Below are 18,791 nucleotides of genomic sequence, written 5' to 3' on the forward strand. Positions count from 1 at the left end.
ACATCCCGTCTTCTGTACAGCATTAATTTGAGTCATTACTGCACTGCCAATATGTTTACACTTTAATAAAATCTATCCTAAACCATTTAAACCAGTCTTGGGAATTAAACTGATTCAATGATTTTTTTTTTTTTTTTTTCAATAAGGGCCTATTTATCAAACAAAGCTATTGCTGACTTCAAAAGATGTGGAATATAGTGCATGAGTTGTATACTGTTACGATATGTTTAAGGTGCTTGTTTCCTTTTGAATTTTGAATTTTGAAAGCTGCAGACCCTATTGATTATATAACATGGAAAAGAGTGACCATTCTTATTTTGTGTTTCACGAAAGAATGAAAGTCATACGGGTTTAGAAAGACATGAGGGTGAGTAAATAATGACAGAATGTTATTTCTTTTTAGGTTAACTATCACTTTAAGTTACTGCAGTCTTAAAGATTAAAAAGTGGACCTTACATCTTAATAAATGTACATGCAGTCACAGTGGTGTGAATGAACGAACACAAGACGGCCTGACAGTGATTGATGTTTATATATGGACTGCATCAATAAGTTTCTGAAGGGCTGCAGGTAGCATTGGTCTGAGCTGCTAGGGGTCTGTTTAATTGAAACCTGTCGGCTTTTTTCCTTTCCCCCGCGTGCCTCGCCTCATTCAGCAACGCTCACTCTCCGCTCTCGCTCCCAGCATCTCCCTGCCTTTTGTTCCTCAGACCTACCACCAGCCTGTTTATTTTCCTTCTCAAATTAATTTAACAGAAAGTAATTAAATCTTTGCTTCAACAACCAGCCGCACATAAGTAAATGCAGCGTGATGAAAGGTGTGTGGAGGGAGGCAGCCGAAAATCAAGAGAAACTGGTGCCAAATGACTGCTGGAGGCTAAATATAATACTAAAGGTTGGAGTCGTAGGGGTTAGGGCTCCTTAATAAAGGAACTGCATAAGATGGCAAAAAAACAAGTACAGGTCACATTGTTGTAGGCACAGGTTGTGGTCGGACTGATGGTTTGGGGTTTGTGTGTGTATACAGTCAGCATTGTTTCAACCCATGGAGTCATAATGCATTTGGCAGCTAGTGTGTGCAAGAAATTAGTTTTATTAAAGTTCTTTGTTTAATAACAGCTGGTCGTAATAACAAACAAAGAACAAAAATGAGACATGTTGATTACAATATTGTTTTAAATAAAAGATATTTCGCCTTAAAAATTATTTCCTTAAAATTATACTGACACTATAATTGCATTACATGAACTTTAAAAGTTTGATTCATTCACACTAAAGCCATACACACTTTTAAATGCACCTGAAAAATTTGGACTAATAAGACTAACTTAAGTCAGACTGAAGGTGGGGTTACATTTTTAAATCCAGTCACATTAATCCATCTTATTTTTAACATTCTGTGTGTGCCCTCTTTGTCGCTTCCTTACATCGTTTTTCTTTGCTAAGCTGAAGAGCCAATCACAGTGATCTCTCTCATCAATGCCAATTCAACATACTCAATCGGCCGAAATGTGACCAATGGTTGTCCGACTAGTGCGGAAAACAGAGCTAAAACTAGGGTCGACAGACACTCGACGACAACCCGACATTGGCACACACCGGACCGTCAGCTTGGTGTCACGGCCTTAATGAATCGCAAGTCTTGCACATTCACAGATGGTGAATTTGCTGTGTTGAACAACAGAAAGCTGCTTAAATTGAAAGAGATGTAAGCAGCATTGCGTGCATCACTACACTCTAAAAAGTTGGGTTGAAAATGGACAAACCCAGCAATTGGGTTGTTTTAACCCAGCGGTTGGGTTAATTGTTTGCCAAACTTGCAGGGTAGTTTTATTTAACTCAACTATTGTTTAAAAATTACTGTATTGCTTGCTTCAAATTAACCCACAGTATGTTGGAAATTAACATTTATACGTTTAATGAATAATAATTAAACAAACATTTATTAAACTGCTTATTAATAAATGTTCACCTTTTGATTATTACTGTTGCCTCTAGTAATTATGTGTCTGATTTTTAATTATCAACCTATTTTGGGTTCATTTTAAGCCAGCCATATAGTAACTTTTAAACAATAGTTTGGTTAAATAAAACTGCCCAGCACGTTGGGCAAACATTTAACCCAACTGCTGGGTTAAAACAACCCAGTCACCGGGGTTTTTCCATTTTCAACCCAACTTGGGTTATTTTTAACGCAGTATTTTTTAGAGTGTACATTGACAATTGACAGTGGACCTTTTTTTGCCTACAAAATTTGCACCTTCATTCAGCATGCATACAAGTTACAATTAGCATACAAGCCTCTGCACATGCTTCGAAAGACTGTGTCATGTATTTAATCCTTAAAATCTTTCACAAATTTCATTACATTTTGTATCATGAACAGTATACTTTGACAGTGAGATTGGACTGTAGGTCATCTACACCCCAAAACCCCCTGTAGGTCAAGTACACATGTAAACAGTGTTGGCTGCATGACTTTCTTCTGTGGAACATAAAAGAAGTTATCCTGAGAAACGTCTCAGTGATTTTTGTCCATACATTGGAAATCAATTGGTTACCAAAACTGTTTGGTTACAAACAACTTTACAAATATCTTCTTTTGTGATTCACTGAGGAAATAAATGCATAAAGGCTTGGAACACTCATGAGGGTCAGTAAAAGATGACAGAATTTTTATTTTTGGGTGAACATTTTTCTTCTTGAAGGCCTATTGTTTGTGTCTTGCAAAGGTGACTAGGGTCCAGTCATTAGTAGACATCTAGAGGTTCGTTGAGAAGCTGTCTTGGTGGGTCTGAGGCATGAGTTTAGAGGTCTCGCTTGAGTTCAACAAGTGTCTTTGAACTACACTGTGGCGTTGATTCGGACAGCCACGGCAGGTATTTGCACAGCAAATATTTTAATCCCCAACTAATCACTTGGTTAGACCCCGCGTGTTAAGGGGGAGGGAGCTCGAGGAGGGTGTTAGCATGTTAGCTGGTGGCCTGGCACATTCCTCCTGTCAATGACGCCTTTGTTCTAAGGGGATTGTGGGAAGAGTCAAACATGGTGACCCCCGGAGAGGCACCCTGCAAAGGCACCACCCTTCCCTCCTCCCATATCCCACCCCTAAACGCATGTCAGCAGCCTAACGGACCTGCGTGTGTTTCTGCATAACGGCGGCATTGGTCATGTGATATGTTGATGAACAAATTATCTTACAATACATAGCCCGTCAATAGAGTCATTTATTAGCACTTGATTCTTAGTGCTAGATTGGGTGCAAAAAAACACTGCAACCTGCGAAACTTCACTGGGACACCAGGCACCTTATTCAGCTCTTTAAAAAGCTAAAAGTGTGCTTGTCTTCACCGTGCATCTGGACATATACCTAGTTATAATGTTTTTTCCTTATTTGATGAATTATTCTTGTAATAATCAACAGAAAATGTACACAAACATATTTCTTTATATATTGTAAAAAAGATTATTTTTCTGTCACTGAATAAGATGTAAAAAGAATAAGATGTAAAAAGTGGATTCAAAAGTGAAAACTTTATTAGTTATGTACTGGGGCTGTTTAAAAGATTAGTTCACTTCAGAATTAAAATTCCCTGATAATTTACTCACCCCCATGTCATCCAAGATGTTTATGTCTTTCTTTCTTTAGTCAAAAAGAAATTAAGGTTTTTGAGGAAAACATTCCAGGATTTTTCTCCCTATAGTGGACTTCAATGGCTACCAATGTGTTGAAGATCAAAAATTCCGGTTTAAATGCAGCTTCAAAGGGTTCTACACAATCCCTGACGAGGAATAAGGGCCTTTGTCATTACGTGATTACATAATGCGTGGCGCATCGCAGAGCTGGTGCAAGATGAGCATTTGTGGTTAAAAAGTATATATATATAAAAAATTACAGATTGTTTCATTAGACAAGACCCTTATTCCTCATTTGGGATCGTGTAGAGCCCTTTGAAGCTGCATTTTTGATCTTCAACCCGCTGGTAGCCACTGAAGTCCACTATAGGGAGAAAAATCCTGGAATGTTTTCCTCAAAAACCTTAATTTCTTTTCGACTGAAGAAAGAAAGACATAAACATCTAGGATGACATGGGGGTGAGTAAATTATCAGGAAATTTTAATTCTGAAGTGAACTAATCCTTTAATCAGAAGTTTTATTTTTCCTGTGTTTTACACACCTGCACATGTATGCTAACATGTAATGTAGAAACTTTGACAAGAGTCAAGTGGCTATTGTACTTTTTCAAGTACTATAGAAATTCAGACTTTCTAAGTTGGATGGAATGCAGCATATAAGAAACTGGAGATAGAAAGGAGAAAGAGGACAAATTAGACGTAGTGAACAATCCCCAAGAAAGATGAAAATCAAAGATATTTCCTCCAAAAAGAAACAATTTGTCAGTAGAAATTAAGATATAATAGTGTGAACTGAGTAATGATACCATTAAAAAAATAATAAGAAGAGATACTAAGGCAAAAGAGTCTCCATCTGCACCTCATTGAGACCAGGAAGAATATGCCAGAGCTGGGTGCCAGATCACAGCCCACTAACTGATAGAGAGGCCCATGAAGACAGCACTGTGGCAGTAGATATGCTTCTGAGAGAGGTTTAAAGAGTGGAACTGATTGTGCATGTCTCATTCGAGCTCTTCACAGCCCTTGCCCAGGGGGCTTGGCTTTCAAAGCTGGGTGACGTGAGTGCGCGCACACACACACACACTGAGAGAAAAACACACTCCATTGACAAAGCTCCTTGCTCTCTTTCTCTCAAATATATGAGCACACAATTCATTTCATAGAGGTAGTCCAAAAATGTGCTCATGATTCCTACTTCCTCCACTGGTGCTTCCTGTTTCCTGTTCTATGTAAATGCTTTAGTATGCTTTGGATCAGTGGTTCCCAATACAGTACCAAAACTGAAAATAAAACAAATATCTCCTTAAAGTCATGATGTAACAGAAGCAACAACAGATCTTTTCTTCTGTATTTTGACGTACATCCGAGTTATCGAAAAGAAAAAATGTAGGGTGGGGACTTCTGTCAATTAGTTGTTGTATGAATGGAGTCAGATCTTAAAGGGTTAGTTCACCCAAAAATGAAATTTCTGTCAATAATTACTCACCCTCATGTCGTTCCACACCCGTAAGACCTTCGTTCATCTTCGGAACACAAACTAAGATATTTTTAATGAAATCCAAGGGTTTCTGAACCACACATAGGCAGCAACATCATTGAGGTCCAGAAAGGTAGTAAAGACATCGTTTTAAAATCAAGTCCATGTGACTACAGTGGTTCAACCTTAATGTTATGAAGCAACGAGAATACTTTTTTGTGTGCAAAAACAACGACTTTATCCAACAATTTATTCTCTTCCCTGTCAGTCTCCTCAATAGTGACATAGTAAGCACAGTGCAGCGCTTCCGTGTTGTACGTCCGAATGCCGGCTTATTATTGGCCAGCTCCTGCATCAGCATCACACGCATACATCATGGTTCTCTCATGTACAGCGTCGGCCAATACTGAGCCGGCGTTCGCGTAAACATGGAAGAGCTGCACTGCGTTCACTATGTCAACAGCGTAGGAGACATAAGTATAGTGTATAATATAATATAATATAAATCACATTTTTCATATATATTATGCTTATGATTGTTCTTAATCTATATTTAGACAGTTCTTGATGAATGCTTTTTTTTTTTTAAGAATATGTGGCATAATTGAGTCTGGATCAGGGAATTTAGTAAAAAATAAATCCATGTGCTATGAAATAAATGGAAATGTGCCTGATTTTAATGTACAACACCGCTAACATTTGTACAGACGAGAGAGTCAGAGAATCAGAAAGAGTGAGAGCGGGACTCTGGATTGAGATCTCTGGCCCGTCCCCTGCTGACACTCATGCAGGCAGATCACAGGCTCATCATGTCGCCTGTGTTTGCCCAGAGCCTCCTTCATCAAATGACACGTTTGCCACACGTTTATCTTTATCAGATCTGCCGAGAACCAGAGATGAGAGACGGTGAGGGGGAGCGGAGGACGAGAGCTATTGCCTCTCTCGCACTCTCTCTTTGTACCCGCCATCGCCTGGGGGCCAATTACCTTCTCCTCTGACAGGAGCCCCCCTCCCCTCCTTTCTACCGCTCTCCCTCGCTCTCCTGCGCTACAACTCCAGCAACATCTGCCCCTGAATATGCAATCAGCTTGTCAAGGAATCAAGGAAACATATATACATACAAATGTAGCGGCAGGTGTAAAGCTAATATTTACTGACATCAGATCTGTTCGTACTTACTCGCCTTTCATCTGAAGCTGGAGGAAGAGACCTGAGCACTGTCAGCTGATCCTGAACCCTACCAGGACTGCTATTCTGATCCTGATGTCAAAAACATCAAAACCATCTTGCCCTCTATCCTCTCATGGCTGTACTATATTATCAAAAACCAAGAAGCTAGTTTACCATTTAAAGTCGGCATGAAACCGAAGTTGCAATAATTCTTCCTTATTGTGACGTATATCCAAGTGTAACAGCTTCTGGAATGAGAAAAATGTAGAGAGGAATTTGATTTTCGTCCTTTAGGAATTGATTGGATCATGGGAATTTGGGCGTCGCCAACTAAATGGACGCAGATCTGAATGCCAGTTTGCAGTCAGTTGTGGAGGATATTTAGTCGAAACAAATGTCATGAAGAGAACAGATGCTGTTTCGAAGGGGAGGGGAGGTTAAATTTTTGGATTAAATATTACGAGGGTATATGAATTTAAAAAAAAAAATTATGTGCACAGATAAATAATTTATAATAAGCACTGCAATGTTCTGTAAAAAAACAAGAAAAAAGAAAAAAAAAGTCAATTTTGATTTCAAGGCAACTAGTATAATAACCCTAAGTATTATGTGCCCTTGAAGATGTGTTTATTTGGAACAGCAGAAAGCAAGCCTATTGTGAATATTAAATGAATGATTTTGCTATTTTTAAATTTTAATTTATACACAAGTTATTTTAATTTACATGCTGTATTTCAGCGATTTTAAAAGTGCGATGTACTGAACATCTTATAGACAAAATGTGTAAAGACCTGTAAAGGACCTGTTCTGTTAGTGATTTTCAAAAGTAAACATTTTTGTTAGATACCATGTATAGTATGAGTGATAAAAAACCTAACACTCTCTAACCCTATTCAAACAAAACAGTGGACCTCGACGGCCACAGTTGCCCAGCCCTGCTTTACTATAGAACTCATCACATATCATCTGTGCTGAATTATATCTCAAACTGTGTGACTTGTTGGGCAAAGTTGAGTTGAAAATTTCAATTAGCCTTATATCCTATCTAGAGACTAGAACACGACAGAAACTAGGGGTGGGCTCTTTTGACTTTGACAAGTAAGCAATCACTTAGCCCCCACCAAAAAAACATCTTAACAACCACCTTCTACTGCATAGCAACACCTTAAGCACTGATTAAAGTCAGTTTTATACAGTAATTCTAACCCTTTCAAAAATAATTTAATGGTTCTTCATATCAGTAGTAATATCATTTTTAACATACTTGAGTTGACTATATTGTTATTTGGAGATTTAAAAAGTCCTTCATGTCACATTATGTGTTCTTCTGATCAGTGTGTTGAGTATTATCTATTAATAGTTGATAAGGGAAGCACTCCAGGATTCTTCGAGACTTCAATATATAGAAGTTTTTCTGGGGGAAAAACATAGAACTTCCTCTTCTGGCATCACATGAACTATAAAAAGTCTTTCAAGGAACTTAAAACAGTTCTCAGTATTCATTTAATTTCTACACGGTTCTTTTTTTTTATTTTGATGAGAATATTTAAATTTAGTGAATATATGTCATATTGATAGATTTTAGTCAAATTTACATTAAAAACTCAAGATGACAAAAATATTAGTTGACAAGAAAGTGCAAAATGTACCCAAATTTTCCAACATTTTATATATTAATTATCATCATTTAACAAGGACATTTCTCACATATAGTTGTGAAAACCTGGGGCCGTATTCACAAAACATCTTAAGGCTAAAAGTAGCTCCTAACTTGTCAATTTAGGAGAAACTCTTAAAAATAATGGGCGTGTCAGTCCTAATTTTACTGACTGACACTGACTCCTAAATTTTTGCTCTAAGAGTATTTCACAAAGCATTTAGCGCTAAAACTAGCTCCTAAATCTGTGAAATGCTAGGAGTAGTCAAGAGGACTCCTAAGTCACTAAGACAAAATCAAAAACAGTCCTAAAATGATTGTTGGTGCCAATTCACCTTAGCAATCCACCCAAAGACACTGTACACCATTGAGGCAATAGCGAAAGAGCCTTGGGTGCTGAGCCTTTTCTTCATTAATGCAATACATATTTTGATTTATAGATTTGAATCTACGATAAAACACCAAAAATAAATATTTAATAAATAAATAAATAAATAAATAAATAAATAATAATGCCTGATTACCTGTGGCAGTTGTTTTCACTAGTTCACACTTACAAATGATCAAATAGAGTAAAAAAAATATATATATATATATAATAAGCGTATTTGGCATGCTTGTCCAAGGGGATCGAGGGCTCCGAGCTTGGAATTTTGCCCAAATTCAGAGTTCTCCTTGTATCCCCAGCCAGCCGAGAGTGAGGAACAGGTTGGTGGAGGGATGCAGAAAACTGTCGAGGTAACTATAAGAGTCGGCTCTCGTCTGTGTATATATACCTCCACTCAAGCTGATTAGATAGACTGTTGTTGAATGTGCTCCTCCAAAACTTTGTTTATAAAACATAATTTGTCACTTGAATTCTGCAATCTCTCGAGATGCAAACATGTAAGAGGCAGACAATTAGCTGAACATATACTAGTTTAATTAGTGACACTTAGCCTACATTTTAAAACCTTTAATTGAATATGGCAACATTTTTATTTTAAAATCTTTATTTGAATATGGCAACATTTTCATTTTAAAGCCTTTATTTGTATATGGCAACATGATACCTCATTCTACAATATTTCTATGATTAAATAGCCGACAGAGACTCCTCCCCATCAGCCAATCACTGTGGGCATAGTCCATAGCAACGAGGTCAACCCCGCCCTTTCTCTTAGCTTAAGACTTCTCTCTATTCCTTAGTAAAAGTTGGTCTCAGCAGCTTTGTGAATAGGTTTTAAGAGAAACTATAGCTAAGAACTTTTACTGCCATTTAAGAGAACTCTTAGTGGTAAGATAAAATGTTTTGTGAATACGGCCCCTGATCTCCTGAAAAAACAAAACAATATTCATTTGTATTCACAATATGACTTACATATTTCGAATAAAACATAAATTCACTTGTGCATTTGTCATTAACCGACGTTTATTTACTGTTCAAGTGGGTTAAGCCACAATTATTGGCTATCTTTGGATTATCTGAAATAATCAATTTTTTCTAGATTTTTTCATTCAAAAATAGTGCATTGTTAATATGCAGTTGTGTTATTTTGTCTCGTCACATCTTGATGCTTTAATTAACATCATTAAGGGCTTTCGTACCGGGTAGTTATAGAAACTCAGTTATAGCACCTAGCTACCAGGGTGGTCCCCTGAGGACTAAATGTTCCCCTAGGGCCATTTTCCTGGTTGCATTCACACCGGCAGTAGGAACTCGGACATGATGTAAGCCGGCCAACAGCGATGTCTGTGATGTATATGACTTTCTTCTTTCAGCCGAATACAATCAGTTATATTAAATAATATCCTGGCTCTTCAAATAGTGGTCGAGTTTTTGAAGTTTCAAAATACTCATCCATCCATCCATCATAAAAGTAATCCATACGACTACAGTGGGTTAATAAATGCTTCCTGAAGCAAAGCAATAGGTTTTTGTAAGAAAAATATCCATATTTAGAACTTTATAAACTATAATCACTGGCTTCTGGCAACAGCCATACACATGTTCATGAGAGAGTAAAGTTCCGGCGAAAGTTACACAGCAGTTCCTGGTCGGTGTACTCCAGTTCAAACAAATAGAGCTGAGCAAAAAACTCAAGTTCCTCTTCTATTATCTCGAAATCCTCCAATATTTTTCTTTAAAACTTCTCGTTTTAAACTTCTAATTCGAGACTGGTGTTTTGCTCTATCCTCTGCGTTTCCGTCAAAAAAAAAAAAAAAACTTTCCTCCGGAAAACGACTCTCTCATGAACACACGTTTGCCACAACCACAAGCATCTGGATGGCTTCCAGAGTGGCTTGAAGGTAAGTAAATTATGGGATAGTTTTCATTTTTGGGTGAACTATATATAAGCATGGCATTCAACAACATCAACAACTTCGTAGTGTAAAGGTTGTGAAGTGCCTGGACTTTGGTGTTGGTCCATCTATCACTGTTTTCCATGTTTGTGGAGTTAGTTTGTGGAGTAAGTATATGTAAACTTTTTAAAAATGGCAGGCACCAGTGTTTCGTATGGCATGCATTCAGCCAGTCAACATACACTTATGTCACTGGTAGTTCCTACTGTGCTGGTTAGTCAGACCCAACTCTGAAGAAGGAGCTAACTTAAGGGACTTTCGCACTGGAGGAACATTTTCATAGTTCCTGTAACTATTGGTGGAAGTACCCATTTTTTGGCGTGTTCACACCGCAGGAACTGGGATGGTTTTTAGTTATAGGAACGCCCTCTTGGGGGAACTAAATTAGCTTCTACTTCAAAGTAGTGTGTAACCCAGCACAATAGGAACTACCAGTGATGCAAGTGTACGTTGATTGGCTGAACGCTTGCCAGACGAAACGGCAGCATCTGCAATTTTTAAAAAGCTGTGTGAACACGCAGTTTACATATACTTACTCTACAAACCAACTCCAGGAACACGGAAAACAGCGCTAAGACATAAACATAACAGAAAGCTAACGTTAACGGCCCTGTCACCTTTATCTGCTGTTGTGTTCTTTTCTCAGCCTTGATGATATAATGTAGAACTGCAAGTTGTCATAGATTTTTCATCTCTTAGCCCTCCTTTTTGCTCTTTCAGTCGCATAACTTATACATCCTACATTCCCTCTCCGTTATCACGAAACTTGCGACACACAACAAAAACTCAGCTCCAATCATGGCGTCCTCCTTCCTCCGGTTGTTGACATTGTTCAATGCTTCAGAGTTCTGGCAGTGCGAATGTAACTAGGAAAATGGCCCTCGGGAAAAAAATTTTTTTGGGGAAAAAAAAAAGTTCCTATAACTACCTGGTGCGAAAAGCCCCTTTAGTCCCCCTAAAATGAGTTCATATAACTAAAATCGTTCCCAGCTCCTGTGGTGCGAACACGCCAAAAAGCTTCCACCAATAGTTACAGGAACTATGAAAAAGTTCCTCTTGTGCGAAAGCCCCTATTTAATTAGCATCATAGATGCACATTTTTCATCTCATCTCCATATATGTTAACAATCAATAAAACATACATTTCAGTAATTTCTTTGACAAGATTAACACTGCTTCTATAGCATTATAGGAACAAGTTCTTTGACGACATCACAGGAAATTATAACACTGTCTTGAGGCATAACAAAAACGAAAAAGGTTCTCCTATGACATGACAGGAACGTAAAAAGTTCCTCCTATGACTAAAACTCATTATGGTTTTATTTTAAGGGCGCAGGTCTGTTAAACCTAATCTGTAAACTCTGAAAACCGGTCATTCCAGTGTTGATTTGGAAAACAAAAAGTTTCGTTAATACTGATTGTTATGTGAGCAGTGAGAAGCAACACAATGTGTTGGAGCTTGGAGCTTTTTCCAGCTGTCAGAGTGAAAATGAAGAGGAAAAAAGAGAGCGAAAAGAAAACAGAGACAGACACAGACATAGATGCAGATTATCCTCTCTCCCATTTTACATCCAGAGATTGCAGAAGCATCAGCACCTCAGAGAGAGAGAGAGAGAGAGAAACAGAGAGAGAAAGAGGGAGGGCTGGGATGACAGGAACAGGCCGTGTTTTGACAGCTGTCTCTTTTATGGGACCCGTCACAATCTCATCCTGCTCTGAGATTAGAGAAACAGAGAGAGGAGAGATGGGAAGAAACAGAGAATTCTATTCTTGTAAAGTGTATGAAGTTTAGGGACAAGTGAGAAAAAAAAAAAAAAAAAAAAAAAAAAAAAAGAGCAGAATGATACACTGAACTAAAGCTATAGGAGTAGCAGAAGACAGAGTGCAGAATGAAAAAATGAGAGACAGTGAAACACCAAGAAAGGAAGAGAGGGAGAGAGCAGATATAGAGAGAAAGCATTTGCATAATGTCCTCCACCACAGTCGGACCCCGAGGCTAGCCGCCCAGGATAACAGAGGGCCAATACTCTTAATTCAATCTCGTTATTTTTTCTAATACTTGAGAAATTAATAATTCTGGCCCCCGCCTCCGCAAACCACCATGAGCGCTGAGCATCACAGAGCTGCCTAAGTTTGTAACTTTAACCCAAGCAATTGATGTGGGGAGGCCCTTCAGGCAGACCTACTAATGAATGGATTGCATGTGAGAGAGGGAAGTTAAAAGATGGTCTTTTATAAAGTAATTTAAGAAAATCCTGTTAGCTGGATCAAGTACAAGAGTTTAATTTCTCAAAATGGGGGAATAAGTGAAGGGTTTTTTCCCCATGTCTCCTTCAGACTCAGAGATATGCTGTATAATGCGCACACACAACACAAGCACACAATGCAAACGCACACAGACTCAGTTTTAGTAAATTACAAATTGGGTAAGTATTAATGTGTGTGGATTTGTGGATAGTGTATGTAGAAATAAAAAACACTTAGTCTAGTAAACACTGGATAAGTTATGGGAAGTCAAAGCTTACACAGACAGATATTATTTGGATCAGATTCACTTCATACAGCATCTGTAGGACACTCACCTTCTCTCTCTCTCTCTCTCTCTCTCTCTCTCACACACACACACACACACACACACGCATGCACTCACACACACGCAGTGAAAAGTTTCTCATCTTCTATGTTTTCCTTTATCAGGGCACACATTGATTCACTTTGTCATTGTCATTTAGTAGGTTTTTATCCCATTGTTCTTTGACAAAAGATCATGCTACATAAATAAATAAATACATAATTATTAATATTACATTTGTATTTATTTGTTTTTTATTTTATAATGTTATAATTATTGTTATTTATATTGTCTACTATTAATTAATGATATTGGTGTTTATTCCATTGTTCTTTGACCAAAGATATATATAAATAAATAAATATGTGATATTAATTATAACAATTAGCTGTTTGTTTATTGTGTTATAATTATTTATATTGGCCACTATTATTTAATAATTACTATATTATATTGGTTTTTAATTCCATTGTTCTTTGACCAAAGATCATCCTACATAATTCAATATGCAATATTAATTATAATATATTATATAATAATACATATAATTATTATAATTGCTTTTTGTTGTATTGGCTACTATTACTTAATGATTACTATATTATATTAGGCTTTAATTCAGTTGTTGTTTGACCAAATATCATGATACATAAATAACAAACAAATAAAAATGCAATAATAACTATAATAATAATAATGTATATTATTGTTGTTATTATTATTGCCGACTATTATTTAATGATTACTATATATTTTATTACTTATGTAATAGTATTATTATATTAGTAATTTTTCTGATATTTTCTGGCCACAAAGACATTAAACTGATAACTCTGAATAACTGATTATTTGATGTTTTAAACTATAAATCTACATTTTATTATTCAAACTGCAGTGAACCTAAATTGATAAATCTGTCACAACAAAACGTTCTGTTTGAATGATTGACCTTTTGTTTGAATGTTTGGACTGTAAATGTTTGACCTTCTGTTTGAATGTTTGGACTGTAAATGTTTGACCTTCTCTTTGTACATAATGATATCATACAAAATTACAAAAGTTTTCACTGTATGAAAACAAGAGTTTGGCATATGACATTTTTGCAATGCATTGGAAAAGGCAGTTGAAAATATATACACAGGAAATGAAGGTCAAACACTATTATATTACATACTGTACACTATTATATTTTGATTTTATTTATTTTTAAATGTTTTACTCTGATATTATGTGTTCATTGTCATGTTCAAAAAAAATATTTTATTTTGAATGCTTCCCGTTTTTCATTCTATAAAGAAGCCTACAAATGATTTCCAATGGTTACAATTTTGTTGTAAATCATAATTCTTCTGTCAGTTTTATTTGCAGGTGTCATATGGCATTCTACATTGTTATCGCAAATGCCTCATTAATTAAGTTAATGCTAATTTAGCCTTTCTCCTTGTCTCTCTCTCATCTGTGCGACGTGCCTTGGGACGCATCTTTAGAGCTGGAGGGCAATTGAGAGATACTGAAGTGGCTAGATGGCAAGGACTGACTTTGGTACACACACACACACACACACACACGCACACACTGTCTCTCTCACACACAGTTATCCTCACTCCTGGCAGACATACACAAACATTCCCAATTTCTAATCTCTCTCTCTCTAATCTAATTTTCATCATTCTCTCCCTTGCTCTTTCTCTCCCTCTCCTCGATGCCAGCCAACTCTCTTTTTCTAAATTCTCTCTCCTCTCAGCTCTCTTTCTATCTCCTATTTCCCTTTTTGTTCTCTCTCTCCCTCTCTTTTCCTCTCCTCTCTCTGCATCTCTTACAAAGGCAGCAGGCAGTATGCCTCCCCTGAAAATGAGGCCACGCACGGCAAGTATGCAAATGAAAGCAGTGCTGCTGGATTAGAATGGGACACCATATACCCTAAATCATGATTGTCAATCATGGCGAGGGATTAAGGGATACGGGCTTATAGACCTAAAAAAGCAACACTTCCCCCCCGGGCGCACTTCCATTGTGAAAGAGGGAGTGTGGGAGAGAGGGCTTGTTGGGGGGCTGCTTTAGTGCACTACTGCCCTCTGCCTTTCCGTCAAGTTTACTGCAGGCACAGAGCCGAGCAGCTCGGGTTGTATGTGTTTCAGAACAGCTCAGTGGTTTCTTGATCAGTGCCAAGAACCTTAAAATATTCCACATATTGTTTTATTTTAAGACCAAAGAAACACATTATACAGGAAATTAAGCATAAAGTGTGTTTGCCATTGGATGTGAACTGATAATGTGAACTGATAATGAACTGATAATGTCTTATATATATATATATATATATATATATATATATATATATATATTTATACACAAAATAAATGCAAATAAACCATTTGTAATATTAACTTATCCTATTTATTTATGATATAAAAAATAATCACTGTCAGAATAGATCACAAGACAAAGTGCTTAAAACTATTTAAATGACTGATTATGACTGATTTTAAAATTTAGTAATAAAATGAACAACAAAGTAACACATTACATTATTATTACATTATTATTATTATTATTATTATTATTATTTTGCATTTACACTCCAAGAATTAATGCAGAGATCATTTGACATACAGTATCAGATTATTGTTAATTTTGTTTTGTTCCATCTATTGCTGTAGTTATCAGTGTCAATCGGATTCAATCATGCATTCAATATGGTTTTCCATCCAAAAATGTTTCAATGTATAGTTAGCAGCATGATTATATACAGAAAGCGAGCAAAGATCGCTGCCATTATAATCACTGAAGCTTTCAATTATAACGCGAGGTACACAAAGCTGCACTCTTGCGAAAACTCCCATTATAATCGATGAAGATGTCTATGCTGTGCAATAAATCTCTTATTGACATCGTGGTTATACTTTGTTGGTTGGTTATAATGCAAGGATTCGCCAGTGTTCAGAACTCACGCTGAACAAAAACTCCGGTGTTTTGAGCAATGTTGAGCAGATTCGGACTAAACGCATCTGATTGGCCATTGCGTTCACACACTCAACAGATATGTTTGTGATCGTCTACAAAGCTCAACGCTGCAAAAACACATTGTAAATAGAAACCTTCACAAAGCGCTTAAACACTCATGGGAGAGTTTTAAAGTGAAAGTGACAGAAAATGACGTGATGTGTGGTGAGGTGTGTTGTCCCATACTTAGAATTTGTGCTCTGCATTTCACTCATTCAAGTGCGAACACACACAGTAGTGAACAGTCACCCGGAGTAGCGGGCAGACATTTTTTTTTGCTGTGGCGCCCGGTGAGTGATTGGGGGTTAGTTGCCTTGCTCTAGAGCACCTTAGTTGTGGGTAATGAGAATGGAAGAGAGCGCTGTTCATTCACTCCCCCATCTACATTTCCTGCCGGTACTGAGACTCGAACGACCTTCGGGTTACAAGTTCGACTCTCTAACCATTAGGCCACAACTGTCCCGACTATCAGTGGGTACCGTGGTACTGCAGAAGTATCGTAACAGTAAATGATCAAATAAATCTTTGGCAGGACAAAGATTCATTTTGGTGGCCACCAAAATATTTTTCAATGCAGGAAAAACCCTATATTGATTAGTGTCACTGGTTTATTGATTAATTAATTGCATATTAGATAGTTTTGCATAATTATTGTCTAATATATTAATTGACTAGAAGAATTAATTTATAATTTCATTATATTTCCTAAAAATAATATCATCATTATAGTATTAGAATAACAAAGTTTAAAATAGATTGAATTTTGGGATGAAAACTCTCAGACAGCCCACACAAAACTTGATATTATCAGAAATACTTCCAAATTACACACCAAACTTACCCAAGGTTCTTACCTGTATTCTGCTGAATTTTTACATATCCATTGTGTCCCTCACTTAGCATGGCACCATTGATACTGGGGGCTTGGCATGGCATAAAGGGTGCAGAGGTGGGTAAAAACAGAGGGCAACATCTGCTTCACAACAGGAGACAAGGCTGCCACCATATTACATCTGCGCGCACACACACAAAAACCTCATGAACACAAAAAGACAAAGACTGCAGAAAAAATGCAGCAAATAAAACCCTACTGCAATCTAATTGAAGCTCTAAAAATTAGAAAGAAAATTCATATTAAATATTCAATCAAATGAAATTCATATTAAATATTTTCTTAATTTTAAATAATGTACTGTACAGTGTGCCTGAAGCTTGAATACTGTAACGCACAAGAGCTTCACCTCAATATACCAACGAACAAACAAATAAACACTAATTGATACGAGTCTATCGACAGGCATAAGAGCAAAGGGCTAATCGTTCAGCATCATTAGGTGAAGATTTAGCTTAAAAGCTTTGAGCTGGCATTAAGCAAAGCTGCTGTTGACATGGATTGAGTGCTGTAATGCTGTATTGTCACTGCTCCAGGAGGCAGAGAGAGGGCGATTTGAGAGAGTGATGCGCTCAAGCTGGGATTTGTGGGCTGCCATAACACTGGAGGGCACTGGAGGCAGCGTGGACCAAAGGAACGGTTGTGGGAGCTCTAATAACACTGCGAACAATTCTGGATTTACTATCTAATAACTAATTAAATGTGTGGGTAGCAACGTGTAACCAGAAGCTACAGTAAAGTTGTAAGAACTTTGCTGAAAAACCAGTTGTGCACAATCTACATGCATTCTGGCCTCTGAAGTATAAAAGGCCTTTTAGTAATTCTAAAAATGTCCCCTTCAGGTCGTGGTACATGCATCCTTTTGTGAAATCTTTATTGATTTTGAAAAATTAAACATAAGAATAACTTCTATATTGTTGTTAATATTTCAAGATGAACATTTACTGGACTGAAGCAACTTAGGTTACTTGATTATCCATACTTCATTTCGTAGAAAAATCATATTAAAATGAATGAATCAAAAATGACACATCAGGCTTTTGAGGAACATGATCATTGTATTGTATTATATTTTGCCCCCCACATATAAAACCACAATTTTGTACATATAACCAAGCAATTAAATATCATCTTATTAAGACATATTATTGAGAGACAGACAACTGAAATTCATATGTTTACTTTTTGGCCATATAAATATCAGCAACTACATCAAATTGCATATTTTTGCGAATGACAATAAAATAATCTACTCAATTGCTGATGGACAAAACATTTTTTCTGGTCTCGAGACACTATAATTCACGATAGGTAAAAAAAAAAGGTGACTGCAACTTTTCATGCCGACTTTAAAACCTGATGTATCAAATACCTTAATACAACATAAAACATTTGCAAACTTTTTAAATTTTCTTTTATATTTTGTCTCAAGGTTGAATAAACTGTTCCATTAAAAAGAAAATATTTTTTTCTAACTATTATTTCATATGTCAGGCTTTACAGGTTTAAATAAGGAATGAAACTGTTGACACTGAAACACTGGAAACAGTGCCGTAGTCAGAAAATGTCTCAAAAAAAGGTGAAAAAGCACATAATCATATTCACCTAAGACCCAGCAGCTCATTTTTTCCTTTGTATATGACATACATTTTAAGTGAATTTCTCTGAGATCATATGCCACAGTTTTAGTCCTAGTGCATCCTTCTATTTTATTAAAAAAAATAGCTGCTGTATAGAAAAAAAGAGGTATATTATTTTGGAACTAGCATTAGTAATTTATATTTACAAAGTTTAATGTAAATAAAACTTTCAAAGCACAGTGTGATTTTAGTATACACGAAACATTGAAATGTCCTCTGCAGGGGACATCAGGACTGCAATGCTTTTTATTTATTGTTTTTTTTAAACATAATACGCAAAATAGATTGTTGTGTGTATAATTATTGTTGGTTTAACAGCCTAAACCATCGAGCAAACGCTAATATATTTCTTAATATAACTCTGGTTCATATATGTTTAATGCATTATAATAAGAGT

At 36.6% G+C, this 18,791-nt stretch overlaps 1 long non-coding RNA gene across 3 annotated transcripts in view; it reads right to left on the minus strand.

The window, feature by feature from the left end:
* Nucleotides 1–18,791, minus strand: part of LOC127498354 (uncharacterized) — a 34,652-nt gene that overhangs the window by 14,191 nt on the left and 1,670 nt on the right. For all 3 annotated transcript variants that reach the window (XR_007925859.1, XR_007925857.1, XR_007925858.1), the window contains exon 2: nucleotides 16,717–16,875. This is a non-coding gene — a long non-coding RNA (uncharacterized LOC127498354). The remainder of the gene's footprint in view (nucleotides 1–16,716; nucleotides 16,876–18,791) is intronic.

Source organism: Ctenopharyngodon idella, chromosome 17 (genome assembly GCF_019924925.1).
Source record: "Ctenopharyngodon idella isolate HZGC_01 chromosome 17, HZGC01, whole genome shotgun sequence".
NCBI lineage: Eukaryota > Metazoa > Chordata > Actinopteri > Cypriniformes > Xenocyprididae > Ctenopharyngodon > Ctenopharyngodon idella.